Source organism: Lacerta agilis, chromosome 3, assembly GCF_009819535.1.
Source record: "Lacerta agilis isolate rLacAgi1 chromosome 3, rLacAgi1.pri, whole genome shotgun sequence".
Taxonomy (NCBI): Eukaryota; Metazoa; Chordata; class Lepidosauria; order Squamata; family Lacertidae; genus Lacerta; species Lacerta agilis.
Window position 1 is genome coordinate 112,101,448 of NC_046314.1, and position 12,045 is coordinate 112,113,492.

At 46.5% G+C, this 12,045-nt stretch overlaps 1 long non-coding RNA gene across 3 annotated transcripts; it reads right to left on the reverse strand.

The window, feature by feature from the left end:
• Positions 1 to 243: 243 nt before the first annotated feature.
• Positions 244 to 6,163, reverse strand: LOC117044744. 3 transcript variants are annotated; one of them, XR_004426337.1, is made up of 3 exons: positions 6,089 to 6,163; positions 2,293 to 2,379; positions 244 to 443 (listed from the first exon to the last, which is right to left on the reverse strand). It is a non-coding gene; the product is annotated as an uncharacterized LOC117044744 (long non-coding RNA). The 3 variants fall into 3 exon arrangements; XR_004426335.1 differs by lacking the exon at positions 6,089 to 6,163 and adding an exon at positions 3,908 to 3,999; XR_004426336.1 differs by lacking the exon at positions 6,089 to 6,163 and adding an exon at positions 3,893 to 3,986.
• Between the last annotated feature and the right edge of the window lie 5,882 nt (positions 6,164 to 12,045).

Here is a 12,045-nt window from a genome sequence, read left to right on the forward strand (position 1 = left end):
GGACTTAACTGTCCAGGGGTCCTTTACCTTTACCTTTAAGCATTCAGCATCCCAACAAATTTGCCCCTCCTTCCACAGGGGGAACTTTATTTGCCAAGCATAGATACATGAAAATATGACTGAAACAAAATCTTAGATGAACAATCAATGAGGATTCCTGTACAATCAATGCTGGTTGTTCCCAGGTGTTGTTTCAGAATGGAGAGGAAGGCCTTGCTGACAGATGTCATTTCAGCCGAGCTTCCAGCAGCCAATTTGAAGAACAGGTGAGATGGGTGATGGTGCGCATGAAGGCTAATCAGCTATCTTTGAGCAGCAGACTCTTTTGAAATGGCAGGGCACATCCAGGAGTAGACCCGAAGGGCAGGACTGATTGACTGGCTGAATGCAGTACCCTCCCATGGAGGAACAAGTAAGAAGCGCAGCTTCTGCAGGGCTGTCTTCTGTAGAAACAACAACAGAAGTGTTTAGAACCACAGAGCTGGAAGTAACCTCAAAGACCGACTAGTTGAGTCTTCATCAGCCTGGTGTCTTCCATGTGTTTGGGGTCTGCAACTCCCCTCATCAACAGCCAACCCCCTGGATGGGGCCAATGGTAGTTGGAGTCCAAAACACTTAAAGGGCACCAAGTGGGCAAAGGCTGATCTGGTTTTTGGAGGCTATCCAAAAATGAAGCAACCCTGATAAAGCCCAGCCTCTGCTAAAAAAGGAGGGTGAGCAACCTTCTGAGGCTCTCTGTCCCACCATTCAACAGCTTGTACCATCAGGACGCGGGTGGCGCTGTGGGTTAAACCACAAAGTCTAGGGCTTGCTGATCAGAAGGTCGGCAGTTCGACAGCTTGTACCATAAGGGACGCGGGTGGTGCTGTGGGTTAAACCACAAAGTCTAGGGCTTGCTGATCAGAAGGTCAGCAGTTCGAATCCCCGTGAAGGGATGAGCTCCCGTTGCTCAGTCCCAGCTCCTGCCCACCTAGCAGTTTGAAACCACGTCAAAGTGCAAGTAGATAAATAGCTACCGCTCCGGCGGGAAGGTAAACGGCGTTTCCGTGTGCTGCTCTGGTTCGCCAGAAGCGGCTTTGTCATGCTGGCCACATGACCCGGAAGCTGTATGCCGGCTCCCTCGGCCATTAATGCGAGATGAGCGCCACAACCCCAGAGTCGGACACGACTAGACCTAATGGTCAGGGGTCCCTTTACCTTTACCTTTACCATCAGGAAGTTCTTCCTTGTACTTAGTCTACTTTCCCTTTTTTCCATTTGAACCACCCTTTGGTTTAGATTCTAACAGGTGGAGTAGTTTTCCCCAACCTGATGCCCTGTATATTTTATGGACAGCATCTCGACCAACGACCTTGGGAGAGGCTGCAGCAACCTTGAGAACCCTTGGCAGCCCACTTTGTTTTAGACATAAACCATCTGCCTCAGAAGATCAATGCTAGTGTTTTCTTTTTGCCTGACTCAGTCTGGTCCACTACCAGTGACTGATATTGGCGGATACTGGGATATCTCTGGAAGCATAATTTGACCAGAAGTAGGGGAGCAGGGAAGTGTCCAAATCTGCCTGAAGTAAGGAAGTAAGGAAAGAGACTGCCGGTGAAATTGGTACCAGACTGCAATTTGAAAAGGAGAACATCTGTAAATAGCCTTCTGTAGAGCAATAAGGAGAAAGTCAGATCAGGGGATGGAGAAACAAATGGAGGTCAAGTCTAGGCCAATACCTCCCTAAAAGAGCAAAACAACTAAAGATTGGTGAATTTTTAATGGCTACAACTTCCACCTTCCCTTGCAATCTATCTATAAAACACACAGAGACTGCGGCTAATTATTTCATCATTTTTGTTATTATTCTTTTTAATCTTTCTTGGAAATTTTCCAATAACACATATGGCAAGCCTTACCTTCTGTGGTGGTCATGGGGGACTTAGAAGCATATACTAAGAATCCACAAGTATGTGTTTTAGAACAGCAAAAATGAACTTATATATATTTAGCTCAGTATATAAGAACAAATACCATAAATTATTTATTCCCTTGGTATTTTTTCACACAATTCTAACCCGACTGACTGTTCTGCGCTATTGTAATTTTGTAGCTTTCCCTGTTTATTATATTTCATTTTTGCATGTATGCTTTAATTGCTGCTGCAAACAGCCCTGGGAACAGGGTTAGAGGATGGTATTAAAAACAAATATTAGAGCTGTGCTACAGATCCAACAGGATCCCGGATCCCAAGCCAAATCAGAACATGAAAATGGGGGGGGGGGGTGTTGCGCATGTTCTGTCATCGCTCACCTTGAACAGTCCATAATAATAGTAAGATGGCAGCAGAGAGGCAATGAAGGATCTTCATGACTGAAGTTCAGCTGGAATCTCAGTAACCTTAGGGAAAAAAAGACACACTGAGATGAAAGCAGACTGGATAAGAAATCTGTGCACTTATTAAGCCAGGGGGTGCCAGTGTAGTGCCCATGGGCACCAGTGTGCCACCAGTACAACCTATGGTGTCCACAAAGGCACCCAGTAAATATCCCCTCACCAATCCACCAAACACAAGATGCTCTGACTGTCCAGTCTCTGTTTGTGCTGGCTTAGAAGAAGAAGAGTTTGGATTTGATATCCCGCTTTATCACTAACTGAAGGAGTCTCAAAGCGGCTAACATTCTCCTTTCCCTTCCTCCCCCACAACAAACACTCTGTGAGGTGAGTGAGGCTGAGAGACTTCAGAGAAGTGTGACTAGCCCAAGGTCACTCGGCAGCTGCATGTGGAGGAGTGGAGACGCGAACCCGGTTCCCCAGATTATGAGACTACCGCTCTTAACCACTACACCACACTGGCTTAGCCCCTCCTACGTTGAATACACCCCCTTAAGGATGCCTGAATGCCAGGACTGGACACCCACCCTCCCATCGGTTCTGGACAGACAGGAGAAGATCTTCTCTCTGTGAGCCAACACAGCGATGGATAATGAAGTATAAACACCAACAATTGCGAGCGCTCCAATTGGAGAACAGCCTTTAGCAAAGGTGTCGTGGACTTTGAAGAAACTCGAACTCGGGACAAAAGGGAGAAACGTGCTAAGAGGAAGGCACATTTGGCAAACCCTCACCATGATCAACTCCTGCCCGGAAACCTATGTCCCCCACTGTGGAAGGACGTGTGGATCCAGAATTGGACTCCACAGTGACTGTTAAGACTGCGTTCATGGAAGGCAATCTTACTCTGCTATGAGTGATATAATAACAACAACAACAACAACAACAACAACAACAACAATAATAATAATAATAATACCGGGCTCAGGGCGGCTAACACCAATAAAATCACATCAAAAACATAAAACAATTCATTAAAATACAGATTAAAATACATTTAATTTAGACTGCGCCCTCATTTTTAAGTAGCCCACCAGTCACACCAAAAGAATGAAACATCAGGGTTAAACTGAAACCAACCCAAAGGCCAGGTGGAACAGCTCCGTCTTGCAGGCCCTGCGGAAAGATGCCAAATCCCGCAGGGCCCTGGTCTCTTGTGATAGACTATTCCACCAAGTCAGGGGCCAGTACTGAGAAGGCCCTGGCCCTAGTTGAAGCCAACCTAGCATCCTTGTGGCTCGGGACCTCCAAAAAGTTATTATTTGAGGACCTTAAGGTCCTACCCGGGACATACCAGGAGAGGCGGTCCCTTAGGTAGAAGAAGGATAATGAAAGTACTCTTCCCGCCATGGATGGACTGGCAGATATGGAGGAGGTGCCTACAGCATTTGGTGACCCTGCCTCTTTCTCTGAACTGTCAGGATGGGGCAACCCCCGTGGCAGCCATTTTGCGGCTGGTGCCCATGGCAAATGTGCCCAAAAGGTTTGTTTGACCCCTCTCCTAGTCTAACCAGCTCACCACACTGGGCCTCACCCATGGATCCTTTTGTGATGACAGTAGCACTGTAAATACTGGAGCTTGCTCAGAATTCCAAGGAGGAACAGGTTTGTCAGTTGGCAGGAAGGCAGTTAAGACCTGTGTGTGTGTGTGTGTGTGTGTGTGTGTGTGTCACACGGTGCAATTCTATATCTGCCTCCTCAGAGAGACTGCTATATGCATAAAGATGGAAAGATACAGCTGTACCCACTATAGAAGAATGGCTGACAAAAGCATTGGACCTGGCTGAGATGGCAGAGTTAACATGTTTAACGGCGGAAAAATAATTGCTGGCATTTGCTAAGGATGGGAAATTTCTTATGGACTTTGTGTGTGAAAGACAAAATGGTCTTGTAAATCGGGTTCTACCACGTGTTGCGGTCGGGCCTGGCAAGACACCTCCCTGTCCAGTGGGGTGGGGCCGCTAGCCGGCCTTAGCTGAAATAGGGTCAGGAGGTGTTGCTGGGCAAAGGGAAATGTAGCAACTTGTGATGGACAGCCTAGCGTCCTTTATATTGCTCTGCACGCAAGGTGTTCTTCCTCTTGGCTGTGAGCTTCGGATCACCCGCCCTCCCCCCCCTTTTCTTAGGCCTCTGCTTTTGACCTTGCAACTACCTGTCATGGGGTCGTCTTCTTTTGGGGCAGGGGCCCAGTAGGAATTTTTCCATTTGGCTGATTGGCTGTTGCCATCTGGTTTTCGCCTACTGCAGTAGCATCTAGTCACAACTTGTAAGGTTGGCGGTTAGGCATTGGTTATTGTGTTGATTTCTGGATGGGTTGTGCCCACCTCCAGAATCATGGTGATGATGGTACAGGGAATTCTGTTAAAGGAATCCGGCGGCTCTTTATTCCTTGTCCGAACCCCTGGTAGGGGATAGGGCTGTAGCCAGAGCCCCCGGGACCTCTGGGGAGAGGGAGGCTTTGCCCCCATCCTCCTTAACTCTCCCCAGGTGGCATTCTCCCGACGCTGACTGGATGTCAGCTCTGTCCCGGCGGACAGCTAGTCTGAACCAATGCCTACGCAAACACTCACAGAATTTGTATTTCAATAAAGTTGTGGCCTAAATTATTGCCAAAAACCCAAACAAAATTAATGTCTCCAGTGTCAATTCTTTGGGGGTGGCTTGAGGACCTCGACATGCAATATTATATGTGGCCACAGGACAGTGAGCCAGACGTCCCTTTACTTTTTTGAAATATACTCGGACTCAGTACATAACATTTTTGCTTTATTTTGGTAGTTCTTCCTGTCTTTCCCTTTTTCTCTCCATTTCTCTTTTTCTTAGGTTTCTCCTTTTCTGGTCTTCTTTCTTGTTCTTCATTCTGACTTTGTACTTTTCTTTTTTCTTTTTTGACTAAGTAGCTGTCTTATCTCAGTATGTTATTTTAAGGTAAAGGTAAAAAGGTAAAGGACCCCTGGACGGTTAAGTCCAGTCAAAGGCGACTATGGGGTTGCGGCGCTCATCTTGCTTACAGGCCGAGGGAGCCGGCGTTTGTCACAGACAGTTTTCCGGGTCATGCGGCCAGCAGGACTAAACTGCTACTGGCGCACGGAGGACCGTGACAAGTGCTTTGTAATGGGTATGTATTTCTGTATATCTATGGCTAAGTATCACACGCGCGCACACACACACACACACACACACACACACACACACAGAGAGACACACCTGCCTCCTCAGAAATAAATATCATTGGGCTCAGTGGGTCTTACACCCAGGTCAATGTGTATAGGATTGCATTCATAAAGCTCAATCTCTCTATTTATTTATTTTTAAGTGAATGAAGTTCATGTCTCAACACAAGTCATTCATATGCACTAACGTATCACGTGCCAAGTGTACACATGACTTATGCGCTGGCTCACCCTCACACATGCATCAGACATTGGCCTCAACATCCGATGATGCTTTGCAATACACTCGTAATTTTCACATCGCTTCACATGGATTCCAAAATAGCAGTCACATGCAACGATGCGCAGACCCTGACCCGGCACTTTCTGCAGCTGCGTGGTCTTTTTGAGTTTAGCCTTTGAAAATAAAAGGAAATCTAGAACAATCCAATTGCTTCTCTCCCCCCCTCCCAAGAGACTCTTGTGCCCGGACAGTTCCTCCATAATATGTACACAGAGAAAAACACGCTTTGACAGGAAAATGAAAGAAAAACCCCTTTTACCTTTGTGATGGAGAAGAGGGATATTGGTTGCAGGGAGACTTTGCAGAGAGCCTCTGTGCCTATCTGACTCTGAGCTGAAAATGACTGCCACCCGGAAGCTCAGAGCTGTAGTTTCCTGACAGGCTCGTGGGGACTGTAGTTCTCTCAACTTCCTGATTTGAATGCCAAAGAAAACTACATTCTGCAATATGCCTCTGAGTATCCGTATCTGGTAATTGCAAATGGAGAGAGGGCTATTGTGACTGTTAGGTAGATGTACAAATATAGGATAGGGGACACCTGGCTTGACAGCAGACCATGTGAAAGGGATATAGAGTTTTTAGTAGACCACAAGTCTGGCATGAGTCAACAGTGTGATGCAACAGCAAAAATAAAAAGTGGGAGGCAGCGATGCTTCTGAATAACAGCTGCTGGAAACCACAAAAGGGGAGAGCATTCTTGTATTTGAATCCTACTTCCCACAGGCATCCTGTGAGAACAGGATGCCGGACTAGATTGGCCACTGGCCTGATCCGGCAGGCTCTTCTTACATCTGATGCACACAGAGCTATAGTAAAAGGCAAAGGGACCCCGACCATTAGGTCAAGACACGGACGACTCTGGGGTTGCAGCGCTCATCTCGCTTTATTGGCCGAGGGAGCCGGCATACAGCTTCCGGGTCATGTGGCCAGCATGACGAAGCCGCTTCTGGCGAACCAGAGCAGCGCACGGAAACGCCGTTTACCTTCCCGCCGGAGTGGTACCTATTTATCTACTTGCACTTTGACATGCTTTCAAACTGCTAGGTTGGCAGGAGCAGGGACAGAGCAACAGGAGCTCACCCCGTCACGGGGATTCAAACCACCGACCTTCTGATCGACAAGCCCTAGGCTCTGTGGTTTAACCCACAGCGCCACCCGCAATCCTACACAGAGCTATAGCAGTGCACAAATAGTAGACAGGAATGTGTCGGACTTCTAGAATCTGCAGGCTGATGCAATTGCTTCACCTTGTTGCATGGCTTGACTGGCCTTCTTCAGCAGCATAGCAAAGCATCCCTTTCCAGCTGTTTCAGGTGAAATGCATCTTTTGCAACCCATCCTTTATTCTCCTTGCCCTACACAGGCTTGGTAAGGGATCTTGGATTGGCTGGCCTGGAAAAACAGGACTGCTACCTGTCCATTGACATATTTGTGCTGTTTGACCATTTCAAAACAGTTTAAAGATCCTATTAAAAAAACCCAGGAATGTCACCTGCCAAACCAGTCCAGTGCTGGATTTGCTAAACAAGCTATAGCTTACTCTCTTGGGGCCCCCCAAAAAGTTTGAGCTTAATCATTATTTCACTATTATTATACTTCTTAATTGTATTTCACTATTAATATACTTCTTCTTAATTGTATTTCAGTTCAACAATTACTTTGATAAAATACATACTTTGTTATGTGCAAATGGCTTTAGATACCTATTATGTCCATAAATTACCATATAGCATATATTCAACACACAAAAAACCAGCAACAATTTGTTGTTGACAAAGGACAGCTGGACATATAAAGGGCCCCATTACCTTCAGTCGCTTAGGGCCTCATCAAACCTAAATCCGGCCCTGAACCAGTCATAAAGGTGTCTTGCCCCTGTAATATTGGACGCATCTAATCAGGTACAACCTAAAGCAGGGGAAACCCAACCAGGTGGGTGGGGTATAAATAAGTTGTTGTTGTTGTTGTTGTTGTTACTTAACAGGGGAGCACTGGAGGCGCAAATGACTATCAGAGTTTGAACAGCTGGTAACAGACCCTCCAAGTGTCCCTATTTCCCAGGGATGTCCCTGATTTAGAGAAGCCATCCCCATTTCTTATTTGATCCCAGAATGTCCAACTTTTCCTTAGGATATCCCTATTTTCATTGGAGAAATGTTGGATGGTATGGCGTTATTTGACTCTGAAGGCAATCCTGTATAGTGGTACCTCTGGTTGCGAACGGGATCCGTTTTGAATTTTATTGTGCTCTGATCATCCTTAGTGAGTCATTCAAACTGCAAATCTGAATGATGCTTTTTATTGGGTAGGTTAGGAGATTATTTTTGGAACCAAGGAGGTGTTAAGTATAGCAATTTGATTCACTGAAATTGTAAATGCTTGTATGCATTACTATGTGTTTAAATTAGATTGATTGGTAACTGATTGGTTGGTAACTAGAGAGTTCGCTAGTAGTTCTTATGTGATTGGCTAACGGTGGTCACATGGGGGGTATCTAGTGAAGGAGAGACTCGATTTCATGTGAAGCAAGATGACTGTGCTTTAGAATCCACTGTGAACACTGCTGAGTTGAATAGAGTGCTGGAGTGCTTCTTCTCTGCTCGAAAAAAAAGAAAGCAAAGATGCAGGAGAAGGTAATAGTGGAAATATATCATAGGAGCTGCAAGGCATGACCTAACTGAGATACAGAAGGCTGAAAGTGCTGAGCTCTGGAAAGAGAGGACAATACAGTTGGATTATGACAGGTAGAGGTTCCCTAAAAATTCAGACACACATCTTTTTAATTGCTACCTGGAAGAGTACGTCTGGTCCCTCCAGATGTTGTTGGACTACAAATCCCATCAGCCCTGTTCCTTCTGACAGGAACTGATGAGAGCTGGATTCAAGGAACATATTGAACTCTACTGCTCTACCTTTTCCACGCCCTAGCCAATGTACATACTCTTATCCATAGGAGCCAACGTCCAGAGGCCAAAGTCCCTTAACTCCCCAATAAAATCCCCCCCCCCCCAAGTTGATGGGCATTGCCATTCAAATGGTGTGTGCATGCCCCATGTGATCAATTATGTGGAGCGGAGCTTATCTGCACACATCCCAACCCCAAATATTTTATTCAAGTTGGCACCTCTGTCTTATCGCTGAGATGCGGTCTTCTCCATAGTCCTCTCCCACACCCTGTCTCTCACACAGTACAACAATTTCTCACATCGCACACAACCATAAATGTCTGGGCAATTGAGGATCACAAAATGGAAGCTGCTCCTTTATTGATATATATATTTTAAAGATGCTGAGCACATGGTTACAGATTTATACCATATTTGTTGTGTTTACCAAGTCCCGTTGGCATTCACTTTTCTGACTTGGACAGTCATCACACGGCTTAATTTCAACGCTGCCATGTTCACTTTTGTAAATTTGTGCTATTTGTCAGGTCACCAATGGGAACAACATTTCCTGCCAAGACCACACTGGATCTGGATCTGTAGAGTCTTCCTGCATCTTGCTCTTTTTGGTATACAGACACCTCCCAGCTTTCGACAATGCAGGGCCCCTGAATGAAAGAGACACAGAACTCTGTCATGATTGGGAACTTATCCTGGGAGAAGGACAAGGACGAGGAAGAAGGAAAAAAAATGCATAAATATAAGATGGGGGGTACCTGGTTTACTAGCAGTACATGTGAAAAGGATCTAAGGGTTTCACATAAGTCTACAGTGTGATGCAGCAGCAAAATAAAGAGAGCTAATGCTATTCTTGGCTGTATCAACAGAAGTATAGTGCCCAGATAAAGGGAATTAACAGTACTGCACAATTCTGCCTTGGTCAGACCACGCCTGTAATACCATGTCCAATGCCAGGCACCACAATTTAAGAAGGATATTGACAAGCTGGAACGTGTGCAGAGGAGGGCAACCAAGATGATCAAGGGTCTGGAAACCAAGCCTGATGAGGAGCACTTGAAGGATCTGGATATGTTTAGCCTGGAAAAGAGGAGACTGAGAAGAGATATGATTGTTGTTGTTCAGTCGTTCAGTTGTGTCCTACTCTTCGTGACCCCATGGACCAGAGCACGCCAGGCACCCCATCCTCCACTGCCTCCCGCAGTTTGGCCAACTCATGCCAGTCGCTTTGAGAACACTGTCCAACCATCTCGTCCTCTGTTGTCCCCTTCTCCTTGTGCCCTCCATCTTTCCCAACATCAGGGTCTTTTCCAGGGGGAGATATGATAGCCACCTTCAAATATGCCAAGGGCTGAACATGGAAGAGCATGGTATCTGAAGAAGTGTGCATGCACATGAAAGCTCATACCAAGAACAAACTTAGTTGGTCTCTAAGGTGCAACTGGAAGGATTTTTTTTATTTTTTATTTTGTTTTGACTATGGCAGACCAACATGGCTACCCACCTGTAAATGGAAGAAGGAGCGTTTGTTTTCTCCTGGCTTCAAGTTAAAAGGAAGGTGATTCCAACTAAACATCAGGAGAAACTTTCTGACAGCAAGAGCTGTTCAAGAGTGAAACGATCTCCTTTCGGAAGTTGTGAACTCTCCTTAGAGGTTTCCAAGCAGAGGTTGAATGGCCATCTGTCATGGATGCTTTGGTTGGGATTCCTGACCCGTGAGGTTCCCTTCCAACTCTACAATTCTATGATTATATCATAAACTATAGTGCATGGTGCTGGAATGTCTTATAATACTTCAACAATGGTGATTAAAAAAAAAACAAAAAAACAACCACACACACACAAATGAAAAGGGGAGATTGGAACACCTTATTTGCATGCAGATGGTGGCAGATCCAATCCCTGGCATCTCCTAGGGAGGACTGGAAATGATTCCGGTCTGTTCACAGGCCACAACGGATCAAAGAACACTGCCCATGTCCATTGAAAAATTCATTGCAGGATTTGAAATTGATGTTTGATCCAAAGGGCCAGAAATAGCAATATGGCTCTGGAGGAACTGCAGGGATCAGGGCAGTCTACAAACATGGATGTATATGGCTGGACTAATCATGGACTGAATCTGGACGAACACATTAAAACAGAACTAATAAAAAAGAAAGTAGAAAATAGAAAATAGAAAGGCCTCCCAGAACAGGCCAATGGCTCCTCTAGTCCAGGATCAGGTTCTCAAAGTGGCTAATGAGATTTGGAGGTCACCAATCTCCCCTCTTCCAGCTAAGAGCAACTAGTATTCAAAGTAATAATGTGTCTGACATTGGAGGTAGGATGTAAGGTTGTCTGCATAATATCATTATCAAGGTGAAAATAGATACCCACCTCTGAGGCCAGAAAAGAGCTGCCTTAGGATATGGAAAGGAAATATATGATCAAGGAGATCGTAATCGGTTTCCTCCTCAGAATCAGGGTCATCTTCCGAAGGAAAATCAATTTCATCAAATGGGTCATAAGATGAGGTGCCTTTGTGCCCAGGGACCTGCTCCTGCTGGGAAGGTGCAGAGGAGGTGGACTTCTGCTCAGGGACCTGCTCCTGCTGGGAAGGTGCAGAGGAGGTGGACTTCTGCTCAGGGACCTGCTCCTGCTGGGAAGGTGCAGATGAGGTGGACTTCTGCTCAGGGACCTGCTCCTGTTGGGAAGGTGCAGATGAGGTGGACTTCTCCTCAGGGACCTGCTCCTGCTGGGAAGGTGCAGATGAGGTAGACTTCTGCTCAGGGACCTGCTCCTGCTGGGAAGGTGCAGATGAGGTAGACTTCTGCTCAGGGACCTGCTCCTGTTGGGAAGGTGCAGATGAGGTGGACTTCTGCTCAGTGACTTGCTCCTGCTGGGAAGGCGCAGATGAGGTAGACTTCTGCTCAGGGACTTGCTGCTCCTGCTGGGGAGGTGCAGATGAGGTAGACCTCTGCTCAGGGACCTGCTCCTGCTGGGAAGGTGCAGATGAGGTAGACTTCTGCTCAGGGACCTGCTCCTGCTGGGAAGGTGCAGATGAGGTAGACTTCTGCTCAGGGACTTGCTGCTCCTGCTGGGAAGGTGCAGATGAGGTAGACTTCTGCTCAGGGACCTGCTCCTGTTGGGAAGGTGCAGATGAGGTAGACTTCTGCTCCGGGACTTGCTGCTCCTGCTGGGAAGGTGCAGATGAGGTGGACTTCTGCTCAGGGACCTGCTCCTGTTGGGAAGGGGCAGATGAGGTGGACTTCTGCTCAGGGACCTGCTCCTGTTGGGAAGGGGCAGATGAGGTGGACTTCTGCTCAGGGAC